At 38.7% G+C, this 11,506-nt stretch overlaps 1 protein-coding gene across 1 annotated transcript in view; it reads right to left on the reverse strand.

Moving 5' to 3' along the window:
• The window catches only part of CRACDL (CRACD like), a 69,974-nt gene that overhangs the window by 4,703 nt on the left and 53,765 nt on the right, over nt 1-11,506 (reverse strand). The window lies entirely within an intron of this gene.

An 11,506-nucleotide genomic window follows, 5' to 3' on the forward strand; every position in this document is an offset into this window, starting at 1 on the left:
GACTCCAAGATGGAAGGTAAGGGTTAAAAAACAAAAAACAAAAAACAAAAAACGATGAGGCTCTCAAGCTAGCTAGTTTGGAGCGACAAGGAAGTGTGTTTTGTATAATAATAAAAAATTTTTTAAAAAAAATGTGGCTACCACTCTGATTATGACAGAATTTAAAAACATTTGGTATTTGGGGAAGAGATTATTTTTTTTTTTTGGCAGGGAACCTCTGATTTTATCAGGAAGGAAGGGAGAGAGGGAAGAAGGAAAAAAGGAAGGAAGAAAAGGAGAATGGGACGGAAGGAAGAAATGGAACAAACATTCAGTGCTAAGTGCTTTATAAATATTATGTCACTTGATCCTCAAAATCATGAGAAGTGATGCCATTACCCTCATTTTACACTTGTAGAAAATGAGGCAGAGGTCAGGTGAATTGTTCAGGGTTCCACAGTTAGCAAATGTTTAAGGCTAGATTTGAACTCAGTTCTCCAACTTCAGGCCTAGAATTCTATCTTTTTTGCCAGATTTAGATATTTCTTCCAGGGATACAGATTGGCAACCTGTCACTAACTTAGAGTTTTAGAGAGTTATCTAGGGGTAATGAGAGACTTGCCCATGATCATACAGCTAGTATATATCAGAGGCAAGAGTTGCACCTAGGTCTTCTTGACTTCAAGGTGGCTTTTTATTTTTTAAAACCCTTACCTTTTGCCTTAGAATTCATACTAGTATTAGTTCCAAGGCAGAAGGACTGTAAGGGTTAGGAAATTGGGTGAAGTGACTTGCCTAGAGTCACATGAAGTTTCTGAGGCCGCATCTGAATCCAGGACTTCCTATCTCCAGGCCTGGCTCTCTATCTATTGAGCAACCTAGCTGTCCTTTGAGACTTTTGATCCATTACACCATACTGTTTTTAGATAGTAAATCTTTATTGAGGACTTGGCATTTTTTGGCCAGAGAATACTACTCAGTTTCTGTTTACTTTTGAGCTTTAATAGACCGTTAACTCAACAAATGTTTAAGTACCTAGCAGGTAAGGTATACACCAAGTTCCTTTTCCTATTAAAATTAATAAGCATTCTATACCTTTTAAGATGAAAGTTTCTTAATGACAGTGTTGACATCTTTGGTTCCCTTAACTAGGTAGCAAGGAAATAATAACTGGAAAACGTAATCTGTGACTTGAAAGCAGAATACATGCTCCATAAAATCCTGCTTTAACACATACTAATGAATCAAATTCATTTTATAGAATATCGGAGTTGGAAAGACCATAGAATCTCATTTTTTCATTTTACAAATAATGAAAATGATGTCTGAAGGTCACTTGCCTAAGGTCTAACCACTAAACTAAATGTGTTTAAGGCATCTGTAAATAGAAGGCAGCCAAGACTGTGCCATTTTTAACATTCTAGGGTCAATCTACAAGGAAGGGGGTCTGTTGTTCCTCTTCTGAAAACAAAGGCCATAATACTATTTATTTCTCTCTTGTATTTCCTTCCATCTACAGTGCTTTCCCCATAACATGTCCTTAGGCAATCAGCCAGAATTTAAAAAATTATCTATGGTATAGGGCCGCTTTGGTGAACCTATAGCACATATGTAAGAGCATGCTAGAGGGAGGCTGCTCCCTTCCCCCTCTCTACTGGGCTTGAGGACATTTCTCACATGACTTACCCCTTTGCCCAACAGCCAATGGGAGTACTTCCTCCCTCTCCTGTCTGGGGTAAGGAGGTGGCTCACATGTGGCATGAGGGTTGCAGTTTGGGCACTCAGTCTCTGAAAGGTTCACCATCACTGGTATAGGGACATCTCAGGGCACCAACTTCATGGAATTGGATAAGTTAGAGGGACAAAGCTTTCTTGTTATTTGATTTAGCTTGAATCACTGATTGGATTTTATTGCTTTTCATATTTCTCATCTTCATTTCTTATTTTGACCCTTAGTTCAAGGTTTTTCTTTTACCCCAGCTAGAATTAAGTGATTGAGGCTTTGTCACAGAATAGAGAAATTTAAGAGGCACATTAAATGAAAATAATAACTTTGAAAGATTGTGTCATTGTTACACTTATTATTATTTACATTGACTTATTGATAGTATGTATATATACTATTTTGGAAGTAGCGAGACTGAGCTTAGCATCTACTTAGCAAAAATAATTAGGGGCAGCTAGGTAGTACAGTGCCAGGCCTGAATCAGGAAGACTCATCTTGAGTTCAAATCTGGCCTCAGACATTTTTACCTGGGTGACCCAGAGCAAATCACTTTACTCGTTTGGCTTGGTTTCCTCATCTATAAAATGAGCTAGAGAAGGAAATGTCAGATCACTTTAGTATTTTTGCCAAGAAAACCCCAAATGGGGTTATAAGGAGTCAGACTCAGCTGAAATGACTGAACAATAATTATCTCTATGAAAACCCATCCAATAATTATTCAAAATCAATCCTTGATATTTGAGCATTTCCTTCCGTCTCCCCCTTCCTCAACCAATAACCTTGAGTAGGTAGCAGAGATATCTGTATTTGATACTAGATGGAATAGGGAGCCATTGCAGTTGATTGATTAGAGGAGTGACATGGTCAAATCAGGATTTAAAGAAAATTCCTTCAGCAATAATGTGGAGAATGAACCAGAGTAGGGAGGGACTTGAGGCAACAAAACTAATTAATTAAACCTCTCTTAGGAGAGAGGTGATGAAGGCCAGGACCAAGATAATACTTGGTAGCTAGTATTGTTCCTTCCTTATAACATTTACATTTCAATTATTTTACATAGAAGGCAACACAGAAAAATATAGGAAAAGAGGCATTGGTTTTAGGAAGCATTTAGCAAGTGCCTACTATGCAACAGGCATTATGCTAAGTGCTTTACAAATATTATATTATTTGTTCCTCACCACAACTTCGGGAAGCAGATGTTATTAACCCCATTTTACAGTTGAAGAAACCAAGGCAGGCAGAGGTTAAGTGACTTGCATAGGGTCACACAGCTGGTAAATGTCTGAGTCTGAATTTGAACTCAAATCTTCCTGACTTGGGTTAGCTCTCAATCTATTGCAACACCTGCCTTTACATTTTGAGTTCAGGCTGTAACACTTCCTAATAATAGGACTTTAAACTGAGCCTCAGTTTCCCCACGTGAAAATGATAATACTCGCACTTTGAGTTTACAAATTACTTATAGTTTACATGTTAGTTTGCAGACCTTTGCTATACCTCTACGCATATATATTTAAAACAACCCTTACCTTCTGTCTTAGAATTAATACTGTATATTGGTTCCAAGGCAGAAGAGTGGTAAGGGCTAGGCAATGGGGATTAAATGACTTGCCCAGGGTCACACAGCTAGGAAGTGTCTGAGGCCCGATTGAACCCTTGGCCTCCTATCTCTGGGCCTGGCTCTCAGTCTGCTGAGCCACCTAGCTGCGCCCTCCTCTTCTATATTAAAAGGAATTTTGCAAATGCTATTTTAAGTTAAACCACCCCAAAGCAGTCAACTCATATGGAGCATTTCCACTTTGGAAACCAGCAAAAACTACAAATCATGGCATAATAAAAAAAATAATAATTGTAATAATAATTATTATTAAATAAGTAAGGGCTTTGTCATTATGATTATTTATTATTAGAGCCCTTGCCTTCTGTCTTAGAATAGGTACAAGTATCAGTTCCAAGGCAGTAAGGGCTAGCAACTGGGTTTAAGTGACTTGCCCAGGGTCACACAGCTAGGAAGTATCTGAGGCCAAATTTGAACCCAGGTCCTCTTGACTCTGGGTGTGGCATTCTATCCACTGAGTCACCCAGCTGCATCACTTGATTTATTATTTTGCTGATTGTCAAGATTTAAGAGAGTGAAGAAAAAAATGTTAATGCAGATTGAGCTTAAGAGTGTGAGTTCTGGAGGCAGCCGGGTAGCTCAGTGGATTGAGAGCCAGGCCTAGAGATGGGAGGTCCTAGGTTCAAATTTGGCCTCAGACACTTCCTAGCTGTGTGACCCTGGGCAAGTCACTTGACCCCCATTGCCTAGCCCTTACCACTCTTCTGCCTTGGAGGCAATACACGTATTGACTCCAAGATGTAAAATAAGGGTTAAAAAAAAAAAAAAGAATGAGAGTTTTTACATTTCCCCCTTTACCCCACAGAGGAGAAAATGGCTAAACATTTACCAGCATATCCTTGCTCCTAAAATCTACCAATTAATATTTTGAGTGAAAAACAGAACAAAACAAGGCACTTTACAAGGTTGTTGTGAGGATCGCATGACATCACGGAAATTAAAGTAATCTATAAATCTTAAGGTTCTCTACAGATGTAAGCTACTGTTATTCACTTGTCTTGAGGAGGAAAGTTTTTACCACATGCTTTAGTTTGCCCAGACAAAACAAGCAGGTGCAGTAAGTGACAAATTCAATGACTATTCCATTGTAAATATTAAAAGTTTTATATATATGTATTTTCTAAAACCCTTACCTTCAGTCTTAGAATTGATACAAGTATTGATTCCATGGCAGTAAGAAGAGCAGTAAGGTCTAGGCAATGGGGGATAAGTGACTTGCCCAGGGTTACACAGCCAGGAAGTATCTAAGGTCAGATTTGAACCCAGGACCTCCTCTCTCTAGGCTTAGCTCTCTCTAGACTGAGCCATTTAGCTATCCCAAGTTATATTTTTAAATACTGAAATAATTAAGCATCAAAATAGTTCTAAAGATACATTTGTTCAACCTGAGATCCCTCTCTTTTATACCTACAAAGTGCCACTAGACCTGACTAGGTTTTTCATTGCAAAGCAGGAAGGACAACCCTTAGTTTATACATGGAACCATTAACTGGACCCTCCTCTCTGATCCAAGAAATCATACTTTTAACCTTCATGGGAAAAGTTAATCTGAGAAATGGTACATAGAGATATAGATGCCCTAGTGGAGGAAGATGACTATAGATTAAAAAAACAACAAACCACTCTGTTCCTTCTGTCTTAGTATCGATTCTAAGATAGAAGAGTGGCAAAGATTAGACAATCAGGGTTAAGTGACTTGCCCAGGGTCACACAGGAAGAATTTGAAACCAGATTTGAATCCAGGACCTCCTGTCTTTGGGCTTTGTGCTCTATCCATTGTGCTACCTAGCTGTCAGTTCTGGATAATTTTTTGACATGATATCTGTTGGCATAGTGCCTGGCACATAGTTGCTGTTCAGCTTTTTTCAGTTGTGTTCGACTCTTCATGAATCCATTTGGGGTTTTCTTGACAAAGATACTGTAGTGGTTTGCCATTTCCTTTTCCAGATCATTTTACAAATGAGGAAACTGAGGCAAACAGGGTTAAATGACTTGCCCAGGGTCACAAGCTAGTAAGTGTCTGAGACTAGATTTGAACTCAAGAATATGTCTTCCTGACTTGACACTTGATGCTGTTCATTGTGCCTCCTAGCTGCCCCCTTTGGCACTTAGTAGGTACTCAATAAACAGTTATTTCATTCCTCCACCCCTCCTCAAAAGCATAGATTTAGAGCTGGAAGGCACCTACCTCAAAGCCCATCTAATCCAACCCCCTTATTTTTATAGATAAAGGAAGTGAGACAGGGAAGTTAAGCAGCATGTCCACCATGATGCCTGTATTTAGCAATGGAAGGATCCAAATAAGACCATGTCCACCCAGGAAGAGAACCTTGAAGCAATGATCATGGGCAGGTGACCCTTTTCCTGTCACAATTTGCTAATGAACACAATGCTTTTATTTACTTATTTGTTTGTTTTTAAAACCCTTAGAATCACTTCTGTGTACAGGTTCCAAGGAAGAAAAGTGATAAGAGCTGGGAAATGGCAGGTTAAGTGACTTGTCCAGAGTCACACAGCTAGGAAGTATCTGAGGTCACATTTGAACCCAGGACCTCCCATCTCTGGTCCTGACTCTCAATCTTCTGAGCCATCCAGCTGTCCCTTTTCCTTCCTTCAGCTTATAGAACAGAGGCATTTTGTCTCATTAAAACACACAGGGTTACACTAACTTTCCCATCCCTTTAGAAATCACAGGATGTTCGAGCTTGAAACTTTTCTCCAGATAATGAAGAGAGACTCTGAATGCTCTTCTTTCTCATGTCTGCTTCCACTTTTCTTTCAAGACTTCACTCAAACCCCACCTTCCCTAAGATTCATTATCCTTCTCCCCACTCCCACTCCCCATTGCTGGTGCTTTCCTTTGGAGACAACCTCTCATTTCCATTATATATGAATATATATACACATATGTATATATATATATTTTATATTTTATATATACATAGTTGTTTGCATGCTGCCCTCTATTACAATGTGAGCTCTTCAGGTATAATTTATATCAAACTGCAAAGTCTTTTCAAGGAGGAAAGTGAGAAAGGGAAAACACATAGAACTCAATAAAATGAAGGTTGGGGTAGGGGAAGCCAGGTGGCTCAGTAGATTGAGAGCCACCTTACAGCTTTTCTGCCTTGGAATCAATACTTGCATTAATTCTTTTTTTTTTTTAAACCCTTAACTTCTGTGTATTGGCTCCTAGGCGGAAGAGTGGTAAGGGTGGGCAATGGGGGTCAAGTGACTTGCCCAAGGTCACACAGCTAGGAAGTGTCTGAGGCCAGATTTGAACCTAGGACCTCCCATCTCTAGACCTGGCTCTCAATCCACTGAGCTACCCAGCTGCCCCTAATACTTGTATCAATTCTAAGACTGAAGGTAAGGGTTTTAGACCTCAGATGAGTGTGACCCTGGACAAGTCACTTAACCCAATTGCCTAACCCTCATCACTCTTCTTTTGGAACCAATACACATTATGGATTCTAAGGCGGAAGGTAAGGGTTTTAAAAAAAATAAAAAAAATGAAGGTTAGAGAAGGGAAGGGGGAGAGGAGGAGAAAGAAGAAGAGAGAGGGATGATGCTAGAAAAAAAAGAAAAATAAAAAATGAAGGTTAAAAATTTTTGTTTAAGTGGAATTCAGAAAAATAATAAAATAAAAATTTAATGTAAAAATTAAAAAATGTGAGCTCTTATAGGGTAGGAGCCTCAGGCTTTAAAAATTTTATCTTTATTATTATGCAAAACACACTTCCATATTGATCATTGTTGTAAGAGCACACTCAGAAAACCAAAACCTCCAAATAAAAGTTAATATACTAATGGAACCTCAGGCTTTTTGTCCTTTTTTTTTTTTTTTTTTTTTTTTTTTTTTGTATCCCCAGAACTTAGCACAGTTCTTGGCACATAGTAAACACTTAATAAATTTTTTTAAGTCCTTACCTTCCATCTTAGAATCTGATACTTTGTATTGGTTCCAGGGCAGAAGAGCTGAACGGGTGAGGCTAATTGGGATTAAGTGACTTGCTCAGGGTCACACAGTTAGGAAATATCTGAAGAGGGATCTGAACCCAGGTCCTCATGATTCCAAGCCTGGCTCTCTATCCACTGTGCTACCTAGCTGCCCCTTAATAAATGTTTGTTGACTAACTGAATGGATTTAATCAGAGAACCTGGGTTTCAGTCACCACTGTCACTTATTACCTGTGTGACCTGGGATTAGACAGTGTGATGTTGTAGAAAATGGGTTCAAATCCTACTCATAACACTTAGTCCCTGTGAGACCTTAGGTAAGCAATTTAATCAATTTGGGCCTCTGATTTCTCATTTGTAAAATGAAGAAGTTGGACTCTCTGACCTCCAAGATCTCTTCCAGAGGTATGATCCTATCATTCTCTTAAGCTTTGAGGGTCTCAGTTTCCTCACCTGTAAAATAAAAGGGTTATACCAAATGATCTTTAAGGTTTCTACCATCTGTGACTTTATCAGTACAGGGAATGGATTAATGAGGAAAAGATGTGGATAGGCAACTAGAGTGCCTAGGGTCATAAAAATCCAGTGACTACCTTGTGCATGGTGGCACAGTATATGTCAGAAACAGGATTTAAACTCAGACCTTCCTGAAGCCAAGACCAAATTATCCCGACCCCTTATACAATCCTGCCTCTCTTATCAACATGAATAGATTATAAGAGCAGGGAAAAAGAGGGAAGAACATTAGGGCATGGTGGATGGAAGAGAAGAAAAGAGAGAAGAAAGATCAACCATTCACTTGGCAATTTTTCCTAGGTTTAACTCAGGTTGTTTTTCCTTAGATCATGCTATTCTCTAGGGTCAGTGAAATAGAATGGGAAAAATACTGGATTTGGGAGTTATAAGATGCAGCTTTCCTGCTTAGCTGGGGAATTTGTAGAAGTTGGCATTCTAGAAACCTAAAAACATCAATGAGTCTTTGGAGGAAAACAAGAGGGGACAATCTAAAGAAAGCAGAACAGGAACAAGGAATTTGTTCAATTCTTCCCTTGTTGTTTAGTCATGTCTGACTCTTTGTGACCTCATGGACTGTAGCTCTCTAAGGAGTTTTCTTGGCAAGGATACTGGAATGGTTTACCACTTCCTTCTCTAATGGATCCTTTTGTCAGGGCAATCAGAGGTTAAGTGACTTGCCCAGGATCACACAGCTAAGAAGTGCCTGAGGCCAGATTTAAACTCAAGTCTTTCTGACTCCAGGTCCAGCACATCATCTACTGAATCACTTAGCTGCCTCATTCAGTACCCCCAGAGGTAACTAAATGATGTAAATGGAGAGTGCCAAGCCTAGAATAAGGAAGATCTAAATTCAAAACCAGCTTCAGACATTTGTCAGCTTACTGTGACCCTGGGCAAATCACTGAACTGCTGTCTGCTTTAGTTTCCTCATCTGTAAGATGGGGATAATAATAGCGCCCACCTCCCAGGGGTGTTGTGAGGATCAAATGAGATATTATTTGCACGGTACTTAGCACATAGAAGGCACTGAATAAATCCTTGTTCCCTCCAAGTAAGGAAAGAACTATATTGAAGACGGAAGGGCAAGGCATACCACTAAAAATAGACACAAACACTTGGCATGGTTCTTTGAGAATGTCAAGGACTCTACAGCCCAGAATGAGCTAGGCAGAATGAACTGAGGCTTACAATCAATGATAAATAGAGCAAGAAGGGCTAGTTTTAGCTGTATTGGACTGAGAAAAAGATGATAGAAGGAATAAGATCACTGATGGGGAAGAAGGCAAACCTGCCCTGATTTTCTTTTCTTTTTTTTTAACTTAATTTTTTTTCAATTACACACAGAAACAATTTTTATCTGACATTTTGTAATTCAGAATCTCTCCTCCCCTCTTTCCTTGGCCTCACAGAGGTGGTAAATTGGCCTGATTGTCTAAAGGGGAAGAAAAGTGAATTCTGTCAACTGCAGGAAGATAAGCTTGATCTTGATTCCTGAGAAAATTTTCAAATGCGTTATTATAGGGAATGATTTGAAAGTCCTTAAAAAAAAAAAAAGGAAGTAGTGATCCTTGGGAACCAGCAAAAACAAATTATGGTAGACTAATCTCCATTTCTTTTGTAGCCTTGTTGTTGTTCAGTCCTGTCTAACTCTTCATGACCCAATTTGGGGTTTTTTGGGCAAAGATACTGGAGTGGTTTGCCATTTCCTTCTCTAGCTCATTTTATGGATGAAGAAACTGAGGCAAACAGTGCCTTGCCCAGGGTAAAACATCGATTGCATCTGAGCTTGGTTTTGAACTCATGTCTTCCTGGTGCTCAATCTTCTGTGCCTCCTAGCTGGTAGATCAGGGAATTCCAAAGACAAAGCACAGGGATCCCTTCCACATCACGGAGGTTGGGGGCATGATGCCCCCACAAAAAATCTGGAAAATCCAAGTAAAATCTTTTGGCTCTTCCTTCATTCCAGAGAAGAAGAATGAATTTTTTTTCTCTTATGGGCTGTTTACAGTACCTTATTATAAAGTTTGAATTATGTATTTGGTCATAGGCTATATGTAGATTGATGTTAAGATTTCTAGACTTTGTGTGTCATTTGCTGGCTTCTGTTGTGTTTTTTTTCCCAAACTTTAACTTTTTACTTGTTAAGCTTTAAAAAAGAAATTGTATATATTTTTGGTATTAAAAGTAAAAATATGTTGATATTATACAATACTACACATATTTTATGCATTTCTGAGTTTTTAAACTTTTTCTATGTCATCTGCCAGACTTCATGTGTCATGTCTGGCTTCCCACACAACTCCCCCAAAATGCCCATTTAATTTCTTATGCTGACCCAGGATATACTGAAACCACAATGGAGAAAGTCATGATTTGGAAGGGATAGTTGGGGATCTGGATTTCACCAAGGAATCGAAGAAGATGGCATGGAGACATGTTTATTGCAAGTGAATTCTGAACTGATTGACCAACCAGACCCAAAGAGTCTCAATTAATGGCTCAAGGTCAATCTAGTTGGGGTCCAGAGCTGGCAGAATAAAGTGTTTGCTCTCTCCTTGGCCCTGTTCTGCTGAAAATTTTAATGATGACTGGAGGAAGGCATAGATGGCCTGCTTACTGCATTTGCAGATGAGGTGAAGCTGGGACAGACAAGAGAGTTAATTAATATATTGGATGAAAGAATTGGCATCTAAAAAGATCAGTAGGCCAGAACAATAGGTCAAATCTAATATAATTAAGTAGAAATAAATTGAAAGTTTTATATTTAGGTTAAAAATAATCAGCTCTAGAAGTACAGAATAAGGATGATATGACAGTACACAAGATGGAGTGAAGAAAATCTAAAGGTTTTGATAACTTGCAATCTTAATATTAGTCAACAAAGTGGGAAACAATCGCTACATTAGGCAAAGGGTATAGAAGGAGAGAGACTGAAGCAGAGAAGACTCTGCTCTAGGCAGGTCAACATGTAGGATATTTCCTACACTTAGTGGTGCCACATTTTTGGAAAAACATTGATGAACTTGTCCAGAAAGAGAGACTAGAAGGATCTGAGGCCTTGAAACACATCAAGATTACTTCAAAAAGGTAGCAATTTTAAGCCTATAAAAGAACAGGTTTAAGGGGAATCTAACTGTTTTGGAGTATTTGAAAAGCTTTCATGTAGAAGAGGGGTCTATTATATTTACATGAAAATTTCCACATATATTTATGTAAATTATACATATTTAAAGTTGGAAAATATTTTAACTATTTTTGCCTAGACACCCTTAATAAAACTTCCTTTAACTTATTCTGCATTTATCTAAATATTGATGACATATTTCTCAAATTTTTTATAGTATTTATTTTTTACAGATTGACACAAGGTGTCAGATGCAGCTGTACAAGGCAAGAGTTTATTACAGAATTGGAAACTGACAGTGTATTTCCTACTTTTGAACAAATGACTTCATTGGAAAACTAGTCTTGCTAAATATTCTTGTTGAAATGAAAAGCAGCATGTGTGTTTTTCTTTATATATATTAATGAGCCTGTCTCTCTCTCTCTCTCTCTCTCTCTCTCTCTCTCTCTCTCTCTCTATTTCTCTCTCTATTTCTCTCTCACACACTCCCTCTCTCCTTCTCCCTCCCCGCTTTCTCTCTTCATCCTTCTCTCTCTCCCTCCCTTTCTTTCTCCCCTCTTTCTCTCTCTCTCTCCCCCTC

Source organism: Gracilinanus agilis, chromosome 3 (assembly GCF_016433145.1).
Source record: "Gracilinanus agilis isolate LMUSP501 chromosome 3, AgileGrace, whole genome shotgun sequence".
In the NCBI taxonomy this organism is placed as follows: Eukaryota; Metazoa; Chordata; class Mammalia; order Didelphimorphia; family Didelphidae; genus Gracilinanus; species Gracilinanus agilis.